Genomic DNA, 20716 nt, shown 5'->3' on the forward strand with positions numbered 1-20716 from the left:
TGCTGAGAGCTGGAAAAAGTGGGTGCCAAATACAGTTTCAAGGGGTTTGACTGTTGTTGCTACAATTTCTAACATCTAGGGACTCCTGATGGCCCCCGGGAAGACTATCTGATCAAATTGCCCATGATCTGTTTTTGCCCATGATGATGGGTAAGTTAAACGTTGAGACCATTTTCTTTAGAGTCATTAATACTCATTATTTTCAGTAAGACAGAATCAAAATATTTTAACATAGTTCTTGACATACATAAATTTCACTGTAATGTATTTAGTATAATTATGGCCTATATTCTGTAAGTAAAAATAGTTATTTTCATTGTACACATACAGAAACCAAGCCATGGTGAGAATGACTCGAAATAACACAACCGATGACTGGCAGAACTAGCATACAATCCACATGCCTTAGATTACAAATCAGTTTTCATTCATAAAATAATGGTATCAACAGTTATTTTGGTTAGTCTTCAAAATGTGCGATGTTTGTCTCCCTTGCTATCATTTCCTTTTAGAGAAAAAGTTTAGCTTTTCCTCAGTGCAGCAAATGCAACCAAGACCATCCTAGTTTTGTGTACTCAAAACATGGTGTAATGAAGTCAGCGGATCAAATGGTAGAAAAATCTGGCTGTGTAATATGCTGTTTACCCAGCAAAACACTTGGAACCACAATTCAAAGTGGCATTAAAAGAAGTTTTGATCAAAAATTTAAAATTATTGACCTTATAAAAACATAATCGAATGCATTTTCCTCATTTTGGAGCTTTGAAAAACTCATTCAAGGTTATTTTGCATTTTAGGCAGAAAAGATTAAATAAAGAAGGTGTTTCGTCCTTAGTAGAATCAGAAATGAGGTAAGTGAAAACACTGTTTATTAATACATGATATTGCCTAATGCCTGGGAGGTGTTAGATCAATACTGGTTGCATGGTTTGAGGAGTACATAAAGTAACAATTAGTTGAATCAAGAAAATTAGGTGTTAAGTGATGAATGAGGTATAATGCTAACTGAAAATTAAAGAAATCCTGTTATAATTATTATTATAGTTACTCATCCGTCATCTGTTTCCTTCCCAAACTCTTTTATGTAAAGTTGTAATTTATGCTTAATTTTGTTTCCAGCATACTCTGGTGCCCAGTGCAGAAACTGAAGATTAATTCTACACTATTCCCCTAAAATGTTTTGATTCTGAAAGCAAAGCATGGCTTTTCTCCAGGTAGTATGCACATACTTGTTGGGTCTATTCCTGAACAAATCAATGGAAAGTTCCATTTCTTAGCAATATTTGTTCTATTGACTTTTACACCGTAGTGTTAACTCAATTATTAGGAAAGGAGGCTATTTTATTTTGGAGTCATGTCAATGTTATGCAAGTCAAATTGCAGGATTTTCAGTCTGAAGGTAACATAAATATATTTTAGGCAGAAAGGTTCAAAACAGTCTTGTCATGTTTCAGTAGGATGAGATGTCCACGGGATAATTTGCTGCTGGCCCTGTTTGCTCGTTGGATGCCTGGGCAGTTAGAAATAGCCGCAGGGAAGGCAGAGGCTCCAGTGGTCTTTACGGAAGCTCGAGCACAATCAAGTCTCTGAAAGGCTCCTAATAATCCACTCACACAGGCATCCCACGATCTCTGCGACGAACCCTGCAGTCAGGAATCAGCATGAGGATTGGCAATCCTGCCCACACAAGAAAGATCGGAGCCCTTCCGGGACATGGACCAGTGTGTGGGGACAATTTAGAAGTGCTCAAATTGTTTTCAGAAATGACATCTGCACACAAGGGGCATGCACACCACAATGCTTGGTACCCGATCTCCTCTCAGTGGCAAAAGTGGTGAACACGAAGCAGGTTAGAGAAGCCAGTTATGACATCTTTTCAGGCCCCAGAAAAGAAAAATGGAATTATGATGAAATGGTCTAAAATATAATCTTCCTACAACTATTTTCAATTCCAGCTACTCAGGTATTGTATAAAATGGACTCATGTGTGTAACTGCCAATTTCAAACAGCTGTCCTGGCAGAGAACCACTCTACATAGGGAAGGTGGTCACTCATTTTTTAAGTGTATTTTCAGTGAACAGCAGCTGCCACATGATGGGGTGATGGGTGCCCGAGCCACTGCATCCCAATAGAACAGTTGACCAGCCATGGCTCCAGGAAGCAGGTGGGGGAGCTGGGCTGCAGTTAAAGGCCGCTAGATGACACTATTTCTGTACTAAGGAGACAAGACTGGCAGTCCAGGTCCCTGCACAACGAGGGGCAAAATCTCTACAGTATTCTTACAGAAAATGAGTGGATTAGCCGGGTACGGTGGCTCACACCTGTGATCCTAGCACTTTGAAAGGCCGAGGCGGGCAGATCACCTGAGGTCAGGAGTTCGAGACCAGCCTGGCCAACATGGTGAAACCCCATCTCTACTAAAAATACAAAAAATAGCCGGGCATGGTGGTGGGTGCCTGTAATCCCAGCTACTTGGGAGGCTGAGGTAGGGGAATCCCTTGAACCTGGGAGGTGGAGGTTGCAGTGAGCTGATATCACGCCCCTGCACTCCAGCCTGTGTGACAGAGCAAGACTCCATCTCAAAAAAAAAAAAAAAAAAAGGATGGATGATGGACAGATGGATTGGATTAATAGATGGAATGAAGTATAAACAAAATTTTTACATTTTGTTAGTACCCCACTGATGACAAGGATTACAATGTTTTGTGCAAATGCCACATTTAGTTTGCAAGGAAGACTTAGCACATGAGAACTGATTTGGGTGTGCTGTTTTCCCTGCTTCCTACCACTGTTCACAGGTTCTGCTCAAAGCTACTTCCACTAACAGTGAGTCCAGCTGTGGTTTCCTCCCTTGCTAGTGCACTGGTTCTGAGGGGGATCAAACACATTTCTCTCTGTTGTGGTGTGTGTGTGTGTATGTGTACATGTGTGTGTGTGTATATATATATTAGCATTCTTTGAAAAATCAGCAAATACAATCATTTCCTCAACTGCTTTGAGTGTACATTTTCCAATGACACAATCCTTGTGTCTTTGTGATTCAACGCTCCCCCATTTTCTTCTCTGCGGATGAACTGGGATCATGGCTCCATTAAGGACCTTATCTGAGCCGGTCAGCAATAAGCCACAACGATTGACTTCTCGTAGGTGTCTTCCTGGGACCTGGGAGTGCATCCCCAACTGGAAAAATCTGTCTGAAATAAGCTAAGAAAACCATCGCCTCACAGAACTCAAAATTGCTAGCCATATGGATTTTAACTGGATTCCTTAGATATCAGGAATCTTATAAATCATAGGCAAATAGGCATATCTCTTTTTACCAGACCAAAAATAGCAACAACGAAAAACCTCTCAGATTAAGATACTCAGTTAAAAATGTAAAGCTGGAAATGCTGTTCCATTGACAGCTTCTAATCGAAGCATCCTTATTCTTTACTAATGTTCACTATGTCGTGTCATAAAGGAAACATCAACTATTTTATGTAATAATTAACAATCATAATATATTTTAATAACTAAAAATATGTAAAAATAGGTATTTTTCACTCAGGATCAGAAATATTTACATTATTTAATTTGATGATTCCAAATTATAAAAACCTCAAATGACTTCCTCTTTTGATTTTCATATGAACTAAATGTTATTTCTCATTACACTGTAAGTCCAAAATGTTGAATTAACATTATTATTTATTGGCCCATTATGATGAATATGCAACAGATACAAACAGCTATAACCATTCCTTTATAGCTTTTAATTATATATATAAAAATGATAAAATAGTTATATATGTATTATATATGTGTGTGTATATGTGTATATATGTATATACACACATGTATATGTACATATATATATATGAAGGGGCCTTGTGTATACGTATCTGTGCTTCTAAAATACATGAGCCAATTGCAAAGTTCATAGTTTAAAACAACCTATTCCAGAGAAATAATTTAATATAATCTTTGTTCTTTCTTCACCAAAGCCTATTTGATACTTTCTTGTCTAAAGTGCCCAAAGGTTTAGATGTCCACAGTAGCTGTGCATAAGCATTTTGAATACACAGTGGTCAGAAAAGACATCAAAATAGCCAGAATTGAAATGAGAAAAGTCCAGAATTGACACGAGAACAATCAACATAAAACAGATTGATAAATGCCACATTTGAACCCAAATTACACACCCATCATCTCACACATATTCTGCTTTCTCACATTCAAAGACTGTTGTACGTGGCAAAGTAATCTTGAGGAATTCAGTATTCGTTATATTTTTCTTACAAGAAGAAAAGTGCATTTGGAGAATTTCAGCTTCTAAGAATTATTTGTATATGGCAGAATTTACCTTTTTAATTAGAATCATACATTTATTCCCTATTTAAAATGCAAAATAAAAATAAATGAGGTTTATGAGGTTTTCAAAAGTGGGCTAAATTAAGATCCATCCTAAATATATTTTTTTAAGTTGGAGATTTCAGGATTTATGAGTAACACATTGAGTCAGACTCTAAATGTTCTTTATTCAGACAGAAGACACTGAAGAAGCAAATCAGTGTTTAGTCAGAAACCAGTCAAACAAGAACATCTGGTCAGGGTCCTGCTTGCTGGGTGGTTTCTGCGTAAGCCTCAACACAGGCAGAACGTCTTCTAAAATCTTCATGTCTGGATTAAAATAAAGAGGATTAGAAAAATGAAAATTCCATTGTTACGGTGAAGCTTCATACATCAAATACATGAGTTTGAAAATTAAGTGCATTACATTTTCAAGTGCTTTCTTGGTGTGTCTGGAAAATGTAGAATGAGTTCTTGAAAATGGATGAGAGTAAAAAATGTTTCTTTGTTTCTTTTAGTTTTTTTAACTCAAAAAACTTAATTTTGGGGGGGAGTAGAAAGATGACTATTAGTATTCACCAGAAGAATAAAGTTTAAAGAAAACATACGATTATCTAGCAAAATCTTGTGACCTAAGGACGCAATGACAGTGATAGCAAACACCTGTGGCCTGCTGTGGACTATACAAAGACTTCTGTACCTCTTTTGATTTAAATCCAGGCAAGGCCGGGCATGGTAGCTCACGCCTGTCATCCCAGCAATTTGGGAGGCTGAGGTGGGCAGATCGCTTGAGCCCAGGAGTTCAAGACCAGCCTGGGCAACACGGCAAAAACCCATGTCTACAAAAAATATAAAAATTAGCTGGGTGTGGTGGCACGTACCTGTAGTCCCAGCTACTATGGAGGCTGAGGTGGGAGTATGGCTTGAACTTCAGGAGATCAAGGCTGCAGTGAGCCCTGTTCATACCACTGCACTCTGGCCTGGGCAACAGAGCAAGACCCTACCTCCTAAAAAAAAAAAAAAAAAAAATTGAAGGCAAGATTGTGTGGATGGCACAGGAAGAGTTGGGGAAGTCGAGAGAGATTTTCTGTCTGCTGAGGTCAGGATGCACGAGCAGGGCACCTCCTGGTGATGGAGGAGAGGGTGGAGCTATGAGACGCCTGGGAAGGACCCCGAATGCTGGGCCGAAGGTGGAGAGGGAGTTACACTCTAAGGCTAGCGGAGAGTTTAGACATCATGAACTCGTGCGATGCTTTCTAAGAGCCTGCTGCATGTAAATCATCTTTGTGGTTGGTTTCCTCAGTCACGAGTTTTCCTTTCTACATTTTCCTTTGTGATTTTAGTGGAAAGTCACAGTTCAAAAGGTAATGCAGTCTCCAACCGTCATCACTAATCTCCATGGAGGGGCCGGGCGCGGTAGCTCACGCCTGTAATCCCAGCACTTTGGGAGGCCGAGGCGGGTGGATCGCGAGGTCAGGAGATCCAGACCATCCTGGCTAACACGGTGAAACCCCGTCTCTACTAAAAAAATACAAAAAATTAGCCGGGTGCGTTGGCGGCGCCTGTAGTCCCAGCTACTCCGGAGGCTGAGCTAGGAGAATGGCGGGAACCCGGGAGGCGGAGCTTGCGGTGAGCCGAGATCGCGCCGCTCACTTCAGCCTGGGCGACAGAGCAAGACTCCGTCTCAAAAAACAAACAAACAAACAAACAAAAAACCACAGGGGAAAGGAGGAGGACTGTTAGATCATGCTCTGATGAGAAATCTGCTGTCCTCCAACTTCTGTTTTAGATTGTGTTTGGTTGGCTGGTTGATTTTTCTGTGGCTATGAAGATTTTTTTTTTTTTTAATACTCAGTAATGTTACTGTAATATCTTCAGGAGTAGGTGTTTTTGTAAAACACCTTTTAAAAAAGCTTTGTAAAATTTTAATATGAGAACATATTTCCTTTCTTCATGTCTGAATAACTGCCATGAAGTGTACCTTGGAATATTACATTTTCCCCAAATCTTCCATTAATTTTTATGATGTATATTGGATTTTCTTGTTCTATCATTTCTATGCCTTTAGATCATTTCAATATTTTCCATATTTTTTCTCGTCTGTATTTTTTTCTGCTCTATTTAATGAATCACTAGTGCTTTATTTGGCTTTTTTGGCTCCTACTTCAAATCATCCATTGAGCTATTAACTTCAATGATTTTATTTCTCATTTCAAAAGTCATTTCTCTGATCATTTTAAACAATTTGATTTTGCTTTACTGGTTTTTTTAATCTTTTTGAACATGTGAAGATGTTTATTTTAGTTTCTCACTCATAATTACTTTATTTGGGAGGAGGATTATTTTCTGGTGTTCCTCATGCTGTTTGTGTCTTGTGTCATTGGGAACCTGTGTCAGGCTCACCCGCTATGGCCCCACCTCGGGAAGCTGTGAGGGATGGCTCCGGGGGAGGCTCCAGCAGTTCAGCAGGTGCGTGGGAGAAATCAGGGCCCCCCCTGTCAATAGTTCTTTCTGTCTCCAGTCATGGCCCTGCCCATTTGACAGGCTGTCCTTTTTTGTTGTTGTTTTTTTGAGATGGAGTCTCGCTGTGTTGCCCAGGCTGGAGTGAGTGGCGCGATCTCAGCTCACTGCAAGCTCCGCCTCCCAGGGTCATGCCATTCTCCAGCCTCAGCCTCCCGAGAAGCTGGGGCTACAGGCGCCGCCATTACGCCCAGCTAGTTTTTTGTAATTTTACTAGATACAGGGTTTCACCATGTTGGTCAGGATGGTCTGGATCTCCTGACTTCGTGATCCGCCCGCCTCGGCCTCCCAAAGTGCTGGGATTACAGGCCTGAGCCACCGCGCCCGGCCTTTTTTTTTTTGTATTTTTAGTGGAGATAGTATTTCACCATGCTGGCCAGACTGGTCTCCATCTCCTCACCTCAGGTGATCCGCCCGCTTCGGCCTCCCAAAGTGCTGGGATTGCAGGCTTGAGCCACTGCACCCGGCCTGTGCTATTTTTTTAAGACTTAATAGGAGAGATTCTTCTTGCTTTTCTCCTCTGTATTTCCTACTCACTTCACAGACAATGAGGAGAACATTGTAATTCTTGTTTTCTTGCAGGTAATGCAGTTCCAACCCCTTCAACGACAGCAGAGTGACCCAGACCACCTTCCTTGAGAATTTCAGAGCTGCAGCCCACAGCCAGAGCCACGGTGGACTCAGCTCTCCACCCCGTGGTGATATTACAATTCTTGTTGTGTTCCTAGCTGTGGGCTTGTTCACCTCGGAGTGGCAAGGGCGTGGCACAAACACCCCCCACATTTCCATTCTGTGTTTTGAAGTCCGGGTAACTTTTCAATGTGTGTGACAGACAGGTGAACAAATGGCTTCTCATCGTCTTCATCTGCTATTTAAAAGGGCTACTCCCTCTTAGTCTGAAGATGTAATCATTTATTCTGATTCTGATTCTACATCGATGCCCAAATCTTGTCCAGGGACTGCCCCGCATATGTCCTGAACCTGGGGGTAGGTCTCTGTTACTACATAGCCTGCACCCAAGAGAACTCCCCTCGGTCCCGCTGTCCATCTCAGGGTCTTTGGTGTCTGGTCAACCTTGGACCATCCCTCTGTGTCGTTATTTTAGTCCTTTCCATTTAGGTCATCTGATGTAACATTGTCCTGTTTGCATTTGAAATTGATGCATTTAAATTTATTTGGAGTAAATCGCTGATACAATTCCACCAGAAACCAACTGCTGCAGCTAAAATAGTATTTGCAAGCACAATGACATAGTCTCAGTAGCTTAAAAGCATAACCGTTAGTCAGGCTGATAAATAATTAGCATGCGTTGGTGCTGCCTCATATAATCAGTTCTTAAAATAAGATTTCTCTATGTCAACACAAGACATCATACTTGAAAGTTCTAGCCCAAAAAGTCCATCTTTTGATTTTGTAGAAAGAAAATGTCTTGTTTAAAATATGTACAGAACAGCAAAAATAGTTAATTTTCTGCCAATTTTATACAATGCAATGTGATTTATTTTCCAGCAAAATATCATTTCTGACCCACAAGAAATAATCAACACCTAAGAAAATTTAATTAAATACATTATTTTCTATCATGATGTGATAATTGACAAATTAACTGGTATTACCACTGAAATCATTTTCTTCATGTGCTTTATACATATTTTTGTGACTGATACTTGTTGAGACTTGACAATTTATAAGTCAGATTAAAAATCTCAGGAATTAGCTGACAGAAATTCCATTTGAGTTTAAAATAGTTCCCGCTGAGCTTATTATATATTATCAGGGCAGTAAAGATTATGAAGTCAGGTCCCAAACTTATTTGACCTACAAAATGATTTATACCATCATGTGAATTATAAATAATAGAGTTTGGGGGAAAAGCCTTTATAAATCAAAGAGTGGAATAGGTTTTAATAAAATCACATTGACATGTACAATACTGTGAGAGAAAAAATAATGTTTTTTACAGAGACTAATATATACTTGAGAAAATAACTTTAGATGCTGCATCTTGTTACTAGTTCACAGAGAGGTGTAGAGCCAGAGCTACATCTAGAGAGAGAGGAATGTATAGAGAGAAACCACGAGAAAGAGAAAAGACACAGAGAGAGAGAGGAGACAAAACAGAAATAGAGAAAGGCAGGAGAGGAGACGGCAGCACAGACAGTGGGGGGAAGAGAGAGAACAGCGGAAAGCAAGAGAAACAGGGAAGGTGGGGAGTTAGAGAAGGAGAGAAACAGAGACACAGAGGCAGAGAAAGGGAGAAAGGGTGGCAGAGACACAAAGTGGCTTCATTTTCATTCAGAAACTAGGACTCCCTGAGCAGCCCAGGGGCCTTCTCTCTCCTCATTGTACACACGGACTCCCGGTGTCTGTGCGCCCTGGCTCTGTGTAGCTCAGTGTTTCTGTTGCTCATTGTAAGTGGAGTCAGGTTGAACGCTGGTCGCAGCCTTTGCTGGAGCAAGACCTCTGTCAAAGCAGGTGTGTAGCTGTGCCTGAATCCCAGTCTTGTTTATTTCCAGGTCTGCTCCTTTAGGCTTTGAAATATCTTGTCCCCTTCCCTGTATCTCCATGAATACACAATCTCTTATCTTTCCATGTCTCCCTTTTGCTCCTCAACCTCTCCCTGTTTCCTTTCCACTTTCCTAGTTCCCCCAGCATATCACCCGGGCCCTATGTTACACGTCCTCTGTGTGGAACTGAGAGTGACTCGCTTCTCCTGAGGGGATGCTTTCAGGTGCAGTGATTTGTGGCAGTAATGGTCTCAGGACTGTGCCTGGGGCCCTTGTTTGCCACTCCATGATAGTGCGTAATGCCTGGCTCAGTGGCCTCATAACCACGTAGCTTTCCTTGCGGTTGCTCTGTCAGAGTGGCCCGTGAAGGGACCCCAGGGGTGCTGAGTGTTTCTAACTCAGGTCTATGGAGGGAACGCTTGCGTCCAACTGCGCTGGACAAATAGACATGGAAAATGAGAAACTTGAACTCTCAGCCCAAAGTACAGTCGGACCGGAGTTTCTACAGAGGAGCCAAAGGGATTTCTTATCTCTTTAACTATAGAGTTTTTATATGGATATAAACAAGACTCTAAATCTAATTGTGTTTTTGCAAAATTGTGATGTAAATTGAACCCCCAGGGCTTCGAGGACGTCATGTACAAATGACGACACTGTTTGAGAGGTAGTGGGCTGCCAAGCTTTAGAATGGAGCTGTTGGGAAAATTCAGATGATTTTTAGACATGTGTGTTCTGAATTCCCTCCCATGTCTCCCTTGCCAGTGAAGCTGTTCTCCAGTTTCTCCCGAGGGAGACAAGCCCCCTTTGCTGGAAGACTGCAGTTGTTTGGGTAAATGGTTAGGGAATTGAAGAAAAAAAAAAGGATAGAACTCACCCCAAAGAGAAACATGAACACATGAACAGATGCCTTGGGGTGGGTGGTGTGGCTCATGTTGAATATTCGTCCGAGGACACCAGTGGTGGAGGAGCTCTCGAATCCAGTGGAAAAGGGAAATGATCTCTGGGTACTTCTTTGTCTCTTTGGGTTTAGTTTGGTTTGACTTGTTTTTGACTTTGTCTTGTTCCCATAGTTAGGTTTTGCCACCATAAAATGAACCAGGGAGCTGTCCAACATCCCAGCATATACAACAATCCATGCCTAAGTTGTACTTCAGTAACAAAATGAACCTCTCTTTAATGATATCTCCTTAATCACCTTTCCAAAAATTTCAGTGGTACTTTCAGTGATTAATTCAAATGTTCTATTAAATTTTGAATCAACGTTGGTAATATATATTCTGTGTAGAAAATCAAGCTATTTGTCCAGGCTTCTGAATTAGATGATATAACGCTACAGTTGCATGCATTACTAGCCTATAATACTTCATCTCTTCTATATCTATGGTTATATTATGTTTATGTTTTCCTCATTTCTAATTATATTTTCTGTTTTTGCATTACTGTGCTCAATACCTTTTTTATTTCATTTTTACAAAGAACCAGGGTTTATACTTACTTATTATTTCTACTTTTCGTTTCTTACTTTATTAATTTAAACTTTTTTCTTATTATTTTATAGTTTGTGTTCCATTTGGTTTATTCTGGTGATGTTGTTCAAATATGATACAATGGCAGGAAAATTTTCCTTTTTATTAAACTGCACAACCATTGATAACTAAGCATCATTTTAGTAAGTGGTACTCTGCTTTTCATTGAATTCTATGCAATTTACAATTGCATCTTTTGATGTAAGGATATCTTGGAGAGACTTGAGTAACTTCACAGATGCTAAAGGTTTATTGTTTTTATTGTTAATTGGTATTTTTATTAGATTTTTTAAAAAGGTAATCTCCAGCATTTCAAAATTACTTTGTCAGTCCTTGAAAAAATGTTGGAACTTCTCCATGGACATAAATATTGATTTTAGTTATGTATAGGCTATATCATTTCACAGACATTTGTTAAACCAAACGTGTTTATTATATGTTTTTGTTTCTCTGTATTCTTACTAATTTTTGCCTTATTATATCAGCTATATTCTAGAAGAGATGTATGATTATCATCTACCAAGATTATAAATTATAAAGTTCTCCCAAATTTAGAACCATCTTTCCTTTGAAAATTGAACTGCTATTTTCTTTGGACTACAGTGGTTAATGTTTGGTATGCCCCCTTCATTATGCCATTTCATACCATATGAAATTTTATTTAATGTTTGTCTTCAACTTATTTCACGAATTCATGTTTTAATCTTAAATTTCACTTTGATGGATATCGGATTTGTTCAAGTTCTATCATTTAACTTTCAAACTTATTTTTATGGAACAAACAAGTAATATCCTTTAAGTATATCCTGTACAATATCTGAGATAGATATACTTATATAATATATATCTCAGTATCTGAGATATATAATGCATGCCCATTATAGATACATAATACATATTTTTATATATTGGTTGGTGCAAAAGTGATTGCGGTTTTTGCCATTCCTTTGAATGACAAAAACTGCAATTACTTTTGCACCAACCTAATAAAAATATATAATATATATTATTCTTTGGAAATTTAAAAATAACTTGTGTTCTGTATTTTATCTGGCACCCCTGACTACTGCTAGTCTGATTCAGTTTTTCTCTTCTGTGTAACTTTTTTTACTCATTGAGATCTTACCAGTTATTGTTTAGCTTTAGAGACATTAACTTTTATTATAATATCCCTGTATGTGTGCGGTTTGTTTTGTTTATTTTTCTTTTTGTTTTGTGGTTGCTGATGTTTTGTTTTTAATCATTGATCCTGAGAACTACTGAAGAAATCTGTCAATACGAGCGCTAGCCATTGTTTTGTTGCTCCAGAACTCAAGTGTGCCACACCCAGGGATCCGGAGAACAAGCCTTGTGGAAACACCCATTCAGGTGGATGCACCCTCTCCCTCCCAGCCCATGAGTCTCTGCAACTAACGATTTCCCCAGATGCTCCCCAGATCTGCAGCGTTGCCGGCTCTGCCACTGACCAGGAACCCTCTGTGCTCCCATAGCCCTTTCAGAAACATGTGACCTCCTGAGTCCTAAGTCTTCCGCAGAAACAGCAGCTGCCCCATGCCTCGAGTGGCAGCAGAACCCTCTCTGCTCTGGTCTCTACTTAGAGCTGGAAGCCTAGTGAGTCTGGTGGCAAAAGGAATGGCAGCATATTCCGGGGTGACCTGGGAGACTTCCATCATTCCAAAGCTCCTCCATCACCTGTGCTTACCTGCGGGAGACTGAAAGTGTGACAACCTTTCAGCTTTAGCTTTGTCGGTATGGAGGGACTAGACTCTCCATGTGGACCCATGTCAAGTCACTCGTGATCATCAACCTGCATATTGGTTTTTTTTTTTTCTTTTTTCTTACCGTATCACTTAGAGTAGCGTCAGGAAATGAAGCATTCATTTGAAATGAGATTGCTCAAGAAGAGTTAATATTCGAAACGGCTTGTACACCAATCTTGTGTTTTTTCTCATACTCTTCTGATCATCTCCCTACTTCAGTTGGGACGACACCTAAATGAGGTGGCCCCTCAGCCTCCACACGTGGATACAGCACCACACAGGATAACTGCTTTTGGTGCGAATGCCAGGCCAGAGGGCAGGTGTGTGGAATTAGCCACGGACCCATGGTGCAAACTGGGAGAATGGGACACTAGTGAGATTTAGTCAGATACATTTCCCATCCTTTCCTCTCTTGGAGACCGAGGTGTGGTTCTACTTGCATCCCCCCAGGATAATTCCTGAGCACCAAGACAGCAGAGCTGGAAGACGAACCGGCTGCCTCTGTGAAGCTCTCTCACTCCCCAACCCCTCGCATTCACTGCTGGGTGCTTCTCCCTCCCAGTTAAGCTGATACCTTGACATCATAGCCTTGGGCTGTGCCTTCTCCAGAACCTTGGCAAGGAGAGGGACTGTTTATAAAGGTGTAGGTTAGGGTGTGGGAGATGTTCAAGAAATAATTCTGAGACTAGCAGCAGGAGAGCCTTTCTCTCAAATCTCACTTACTCCAGACCTGATAAGGGGGAGAGTTTGGGTTGAAGAAAATGCAAGTAGATGTTCCTATTGTCTGGCTGCAATGAGGAGAACAGTTACCTTTAATCCAGGGATGTGGCTGTCCTGAGAGGGCCTGGCTAGGTGTTATGGGAAATAAATACCCTGGCCTTTATTGTTGCTTCCCTTTAGTTTCTACCACCAAACCAGGTCTCCTCATTGAACAAACCCAACTGAAGCCAATGACAAGGAGGTTTGTTCCTATTGTTGTTTTAATTTTGACCCAGATCACTTTAGAAAAGAATAAAACCTATATCTCACAGGATAAATAGAACATAAGAGGCCAAGGTAAAAAAAAATCAAGCGAAGTTTAATTTTCAGCCTCTCTTTTACACTCATATAGATACCATAATCAATTAGCTGCAGCTCCCTGCAGGTCAAACCATCCCAATTGTTATCCCAACCTTACTATTCACTACAGTAACCAGGTCTACCTTCTCTCTGGTTGGTGAGCTCCAGCTCTGTGTGTCAGCTCTCTGGGAAGCCATCACGGCCACCCCCACCTTCTGGTACCATCACGCCCTACTCCCGGTCCTCTGGGACCATCATGCCTCCCCCCACCACCATCCTCTGGTGCCATCATGCCAGCTCCTGTCCTGTCCTCTGGTGCTATCAGCCCCCCCACCACCACCTTCTGGTGCTGTCAGGCTCCCCACCACCCCCGCCACCCTCTGGGACCATCATGCCCGCCCCGTCCTCTGGTGTACCGTCATGCTTATTGACATCCAGAACCTCATTTTGGTGATGTCATTTCCCCTCCATTATCACTGGCCTTCAAAATCAGTTACTACTGAGCTCTTTAAGGATGTTGGAGTTCCCGTCACTCATGCACCTTAATTACCTGAGTGACTCCTGGACTCTCCTGGAGATGTAAGCAGAGGAGGCAGGTGGGAGCTGTTCATGGTCACTTATCCCAGGATTTCCATCCAAGCCTTTAAATACTTCTCTCTGCCTTATACCAGGGATGCTCAAGTACTGCACACATATTTGATACAGGTCGCCAGTTAGACCTAAATTTATCCAACTACTAGACACTAAACTGGATCGCCTTTCAGCTATGGAAGCTAATGTATTTATTTCAGAAAATCTGACAAGATCAGTTAAATATTCCATTCCTGTATGCCTTCTCTTGCAGCCTGAGAATCCACACATATCTCTACGTCTCCACTTCTGTTTTGACTTCCTAATCCCTCAGAAGAATGTCTCATATGAAAAATTAAGCTGCATCCATAATCCAGCCAACCAGGAATTTGGCGAAATGTGATTTTTTTACATACATCAAAATCCTCTGACAGAGACAGCACATGGAAAGAAAAGGAGGGACAGAGAGTGAGCAGAAATATTGAGCACAGCCTAGGCTTCCAGAGCTCAGCCCTTCAGACACGACACCCTCTCCGGAAATGGACGTTCTGCCACTGGGAGAAATCTCACAGTTCAATGAGTGGGTGTTGTATAAACACCTGTTTAATGAGCAGGAGTTTTGCACGCTATCTTATAAATAGCAAGCAAAGATAATTCCTTATATATGTTATAAATCACGTGCCACTGTCTACATGTGCCCTTCTTATGCCTTAAAGTAAATTTATCTAATTAGTCACATATTTATTAGCACAAGACATGTCTCAGGCTCTGAGTTAGGTATTTGAGAGTCAGTGTTTACAAGAGGTGTTTGAGCACCACCCTTATTGCGATTCTATTCTAGAGAAATCTGATAGGCAAATGCACGTACCAACGGATGACTGTGGTTTGTATTATTGTGTATGGAATACAGCACATGATTGAGAAGGACGCAGGGCTCATAATTTAGATTAGAAAAGGTAAGACCAATTTGAAATGTTTAGGGCATGAAGCCTGAAAGCAACATAATTTTCTGTTCCCAAGTTAAACAATTATGAGACTTGGAATAATTTTCTTTCCCTATAAATGTAATTTCCTATTCCTGTGTTTAAAAACAGCAGCACACACACAAAAAAATACTGAGGCCAGGCAAGATTAAACATAGCTGTGTTCACCACAAAATATTTCATACAGAAAGGTAAGAGTATGAAAGAAAAAATGAAGAGTAAAAACCACCTAAAACAGCTTAGATAGAGCTTGTTTGGCAGGATTTGATCTTGGGATGGCAGGAGCAATGGAAAGACAAAATCCAAATCAGAAGTAGCGCAGGTTTAGTTAATTAATCGATTTAATTAATTTGCTGTGACATTTGACTGTATGTTTACAGTGAAGATGGGAATAGCAACGTCTTTTATACTTTGCACATCAGCCTGTGTTGAACGAAATATGCTCTCACTGGGAAGTGGTTGGATGGCCCTAGTAGGGATTCCATGAAGAGTTTCATTCTTCAAGTTGATTTGTCCCTGAAGGTGCGAGGGGTATTTCCATTTTTTATTTTTCCCAGATTTCTAGCTTAAATAAGCTATGTTTGTCATTGAGTTTTATCTGCCTGAATAATAACAATGGCTCTTTCTTTTATTTGAAGACTCTGAAAACTGCAAAGACAGATTCCATGGCATAGAAGAAAAACAAAAGTGACAAATATTGTTCCTGAGTTCAACTTGTTACAAAACAGCTGTATTTTTCTACAAGTTTTAGCTGTGCAATTTAAAAATCACTTTAAGAATTACTTTAAACCACTTCAAAGCATTTTATCTCATTAAATTCTCCCACTGATGATTCCCAGGCTCACATTCTCTCTGCTCCCATCAGCCTGATGTCTTCAAGCCAGAATTTCTTGGGGTTTATCCCACCAGATGCAATCAACTCAAGTTCCCTCTGTGGTGCCTTCTCATTTACCTTATGCCGAGTCACACTAAAATACTTGAGAACAATATCCATAAAATGTTCTGATATGATTTTCTTGTTGTAAGTTACACACTGTGAATCTGTAAACACAAGACAGAGATTCACATGTGTTGACATTGTTTGTGACTAAAGGGAACGTGGCCTCAGAACACACACATTACTTTGATGACATGGACATTATGCATTTTTGTACATTTGGATGCTAATTGAATTGGGTGCTTGCCTCCAATAAGAATGGTACTTGTTGGCCTCACTGTTAGAGATCTGGTTTTTTGACACGGAGTTTTGTTGCACTTCAGGTCATTCCAACAGGTGGTGATGATGCTCTGTACATATGCACAGATGAGGGAGACAAGCTAAAGATACTGGCTTTGTCTATACAAAAATTATGATAATGTAAAATACAGACAGGAATAATCCACTGCTATCTCTGACTTAGAGATATTGACTGAGAACTGTTTCCACAACACTAATTACGGGTACCAGGCATTGCATATACACATTTTGTGATAAGGGCTTTTTTAACTTTATGCCAACCAACGTCCTTCAGTCAGTCTTTAATGTGTGTGCCTGAAGGGAGGTGCCTTTCAGTGTTTCCACCTTGTCCACCAGGTCTCAGGGCAACAGACGAGATTCCTCCTCACAGCCTCTGCCTGATCAGCCTCCTGTCCTGCCGCACCCACTTTGTTCTTCAGGATCACGGAACCGTTCACATGGTTCACTTTGCTCAGGCTGTTCCGTCTCCGAATGTTCTTGCCTTAGTCTCATCTCAGGTCAACAAGCTGCTCCACCCCGAGGTCTGACTCTTCTGCCATGTTGTGCAGACCTGGTCTAGTGTTTTCCAACGTCAGGGCTCCCCAGGTGGCCGGTGCTTCTCTTTTCTCTTTAGTCTTCAAGTTATTGAAAATGTGAGTCTATTTCTTTCTTCATTTCTGTATATTCAGTCATATAAGTAGGAGCTCAGAAAGGTTTTATTTTCTTTCCATTCTATTGAACTGAAAAGATAAGTACCAAATCAAAGAAATGCCAGGCTATTCTCTCTGATTATGTCCTTCTGGTTGAGTACATTGAATTTATGTGGGCTTGGGGAGGGGTGTGAAGCACCCAAGGGTGACACACGTTGAGCTCCAGGCTCACAGGCCACGCACACAGCGTCATTATGTGGAGTGCCTGTCACTGGCTGTGTTCTATTAAAAATATCCAAGAAACAATATGATGAGGCAGTACTAGAGGCAGGGAGAGAATACCCTGTCAAAGGGTCTGTAATCTGTAAAGTGAGTAAAACTCCATGAAAACCCAGGTCTGTGTGACTCCAAATTTCCACCAAGACCTTTATGGTCTACAACAGGGGCATTGCCACTTTGGAAATACTTGCTTTATTCTCAATCCCCATGAGATATTTAGTATTAAAAATTAGGAAGAGACTGTGCGAGATGGCTCATGCCTGTAATCCCAGTACTTTGAGAGACCGAGACCGACTGATCACCTGAGGTCAGGAGTTCAAGACCAGCCTGTTCACCATGGCAAAACCCCATCTCTACTAAAAATATAAAAATTAGCTGGGCATGGTAGCAGTTACCTGTAATCCCAGCTACTCGGGAGGCTGAGCCAGGAAAATTGCTTGAACCCAGGAGGTGGAGGTTTCAGTGAGCTCCAGCCTGGGCGACAGAGGGAGATGAGACTCCATTTAAAAAAGAAGACTTCTTTAATTAAGAAGACTTTTGAGAAGTATCTTTTCATATCCTTTGCCCACTTTTTGATGGGGTTGTTTTTTTCTTGTAAATTTGCTTAAGTTCCTGTAGATGGGTAGATTGTGAAAATTTTCTCCCATTCTGTAGGCTGCCCTTTCACTCTGATGCTAGTTTCTTGTGCTGTGTAGAAGCTCTTTAGTTTAATTAGATCCCATTTGTCAATTGTGGCTTTTGTCGCAATTGCTTTTGGTGTTTTGGTCTTAAAGTCTTTGCCCATGCCTGTGTCCTGAATGGTATTGCCTAGGTTTTCTTCTAGAATTTTTATGGTTTTTGGTTTTACTTTTAAGTTTTTAATCCAACTTGAGGTAATTTTTGTATATATTTATGTGGACAGCAAACATATGACAAAAAAGCTCATCATCACCAATCATTAGAGAAATGCACATCAAAACCACATTCAGACACCATCTCACTCCAGTCAGAATGGCTATGATTAGAAAGTCAGGAAACAATAGATGCTGGCGAGGCTGTGGAGAAATAGGAATGCTTTTACGCTGCTGGTGGGCGTGTAAATTAGTTCAACCATTGTGGAAGACAGTGTGGTGATTCCTCAAGGATCTAGAACTAGAAATACCATTTGACCCAGCAATCCCATTAGTGGATATACACCCAAAGGATTACAAATCATTCTACTATAAAGACACATGCACATGTATGTTTATTATAGCATTATTTGCAATAGCAAAGACTTGGAACCAACCCAAATGCCCATCAATAATAGACTGGATAAATAAAATGTGGCACATATACACCATGGAATACTATGCAGCCATAAAAAAGAATGAGATTGTGTCCTTTGCAGGGACATGAATGAAGCTGGAAGCCATCATTCTCAGCAAACTGACACAAGAACAGAAAACCAACCACCGATTGCTCTCACTCATAAGTGGGAGTTAAACAGTGAGAACACATGAACACAGGGAGGGGAACAACACACACAGGACCCTGTTGGGGGTGAGGGGCAAGGGGAGGGAGGGCATTAGGACAAATACCTAATGCACACGGGGCTTAAAACCTAGATGATGGGTTGGTAGGTGTAGCAAACCACCATGGCACATGTACACCTATGTAACAAAGCTGCACATTCTGCACATGTATCTCGGAACTTAAAGTAAAATGAAAGATACAGAAAAAAATACAAAAATTAGGAATACCAAGAAAATGTGAAAATCACTGTCCTGAATTCCTCCCTTGCTCACAGATTATTTTTGCTACACCTGCAAAATATCTCACAGCTGTCGCAAAAGCTGACTCCAAAGACGTGCTCAGTGGGCTGGTAAGGACCCCGGAAGGGCTGTCCCACTGGGAGCTCCCAGCATCTGCATCCTCTCTTGATTTTGCCTTGACATCTATCGAGGTGTGCAAGGCTTCTAAAGGCGAAATCATGCTAAAGTGACTAAGGTAACTGAATGCATTTCATTTATATGTTGATTCCTCATTCAGTGAAAAAGATAAATTTTAGTTATTACAAATATGACGTAAAAGAAAAAATATGTGTTTTAAAAGGATGAAATGACAAAGTATTAAAGAAGCATAGAATGCAATGTATTCCTGCATTTGTAAGCAAGGATATTCAAGACTAAATGTCATGAAAGATTTTTGTCAGACTATTTCTACCCTACTTATACTAACACTTCTGAAATAATGTCTGATAGAAAGAAATGTCTAGCAAAAGTAATTCTTAACGTGAATTTTAAAGCATACTTTGCACATTTGGATGCTAAGTGTTTTTGAACATTATATAAAGCCAAGAATAATTTAACATATTCTGGCTTACGTTTCCATGTTATATTCAATCTTACAGGATTACTCATTGCAAAAGAGTATAAAGAAGGATATATTTTATATTAAAATGTTTATCTTAAATCCTGGATCTGTCTGTTAAAAGTGAGCTAATCCATTTTTCTATTCCTTTTAGCCAGTGGGAGACAGAGGAAGAGGGAAGGATTCAATAAACCCAGAATCTGAGAAGGACCGAGATGAATTCTGTGAGAATTTCTTATTTGCTAGGCTCCTTTGGATTACTCTGATATGTTATCTCAATTAAACCACATTGCAACACCATTAAGTAAATACAATTGATAGTTCTTCTGATGGTGAAGACCATCAGATTCAAGAAGGGTTATAAACCTTACTCAAATATTATGTTAGCCTGGAGTCTGAAGCTCATAGTCTTAACCACTACTTTTATATTAAAAACCAGGTTTGCCCTATGAATTTTACCTCAAGAAATGAAACATACCAGCTGCATCTTTAACTGAAAAATCCAGATAGAAATATTAAAATAAATGACCAGTAACAGCATTTATACATTATTGGTTCCAGTATAGATATCTGTTTCCTCTACAGTTGATTTAGGTGGGAATGATAGGAAAAGGCATGGTGCCTTTCTAACCTGTTCCCTTTTCTCCATTGCTTTTGAGCTCAGCTGCCACTAGTCCTAATGCGTTTGCAGTTCCCACAGGCAGAAAGCCTTGTATGATGTGGGCCTGGGCTGGGCGCGGTGGTTCACACCTGTAATCACAGCACTGTGGGAGGCTGGGGAGGGAGGAGCATGAGGTCAGGAGTTGGAGACCAGCCTGGCCAACATGGTGAAACCCTGTCTCTACTAAAAATACAAAAATTATTCGGGTATGGTGGCAGGCGCCTGTAGTCCCAGCTAAAGTCCCTCAGGAGGCTGAGGCAGGAGAATCACTTGCAACCAGGAGGCAGAGGTTGCAGTGAGCCGAGATAGCGCCACTGCACT

At 40.6% G+C, this 20716-nt stretch overlaps 1 long non-coding RNA gene across 1 annotated transcript in view; it reads left to right on the plus strand.

Moving 5' to 3' along the window:
• Nucleotides 1-7429: 7429 nt before the first annotated feature.
• Nucleotides 7430-20716, plus strand: part of LOC111547365 — a 56793-nt gene continuing 43506 nt past the window's right edge. Inside the window, exon 1 of the long non-coding RNA XR_002733112.2 lies at nt 7430-7551. This is a non-coding gene — a long non-coding RNA (uncharacterized LOC111547365). The remainder of the gene's footprint in view (nt 7552-20716) is intronic.

This window comes from Piliocolobus tephrosceles, chromosome 7 (assembly GCF_002776525.5).
Source record: "Piliocolobus tephrosceles isolate RC106 chromosome 7, ASM277652v3, whole genome shotgun sequence".
Lineage (NCBI taxonomy): Eukaryota > Metazoa > Chordata > Mammalia > Primates > Cercopithecidae > Piliocolobus > Piliocolobus tephrosceles.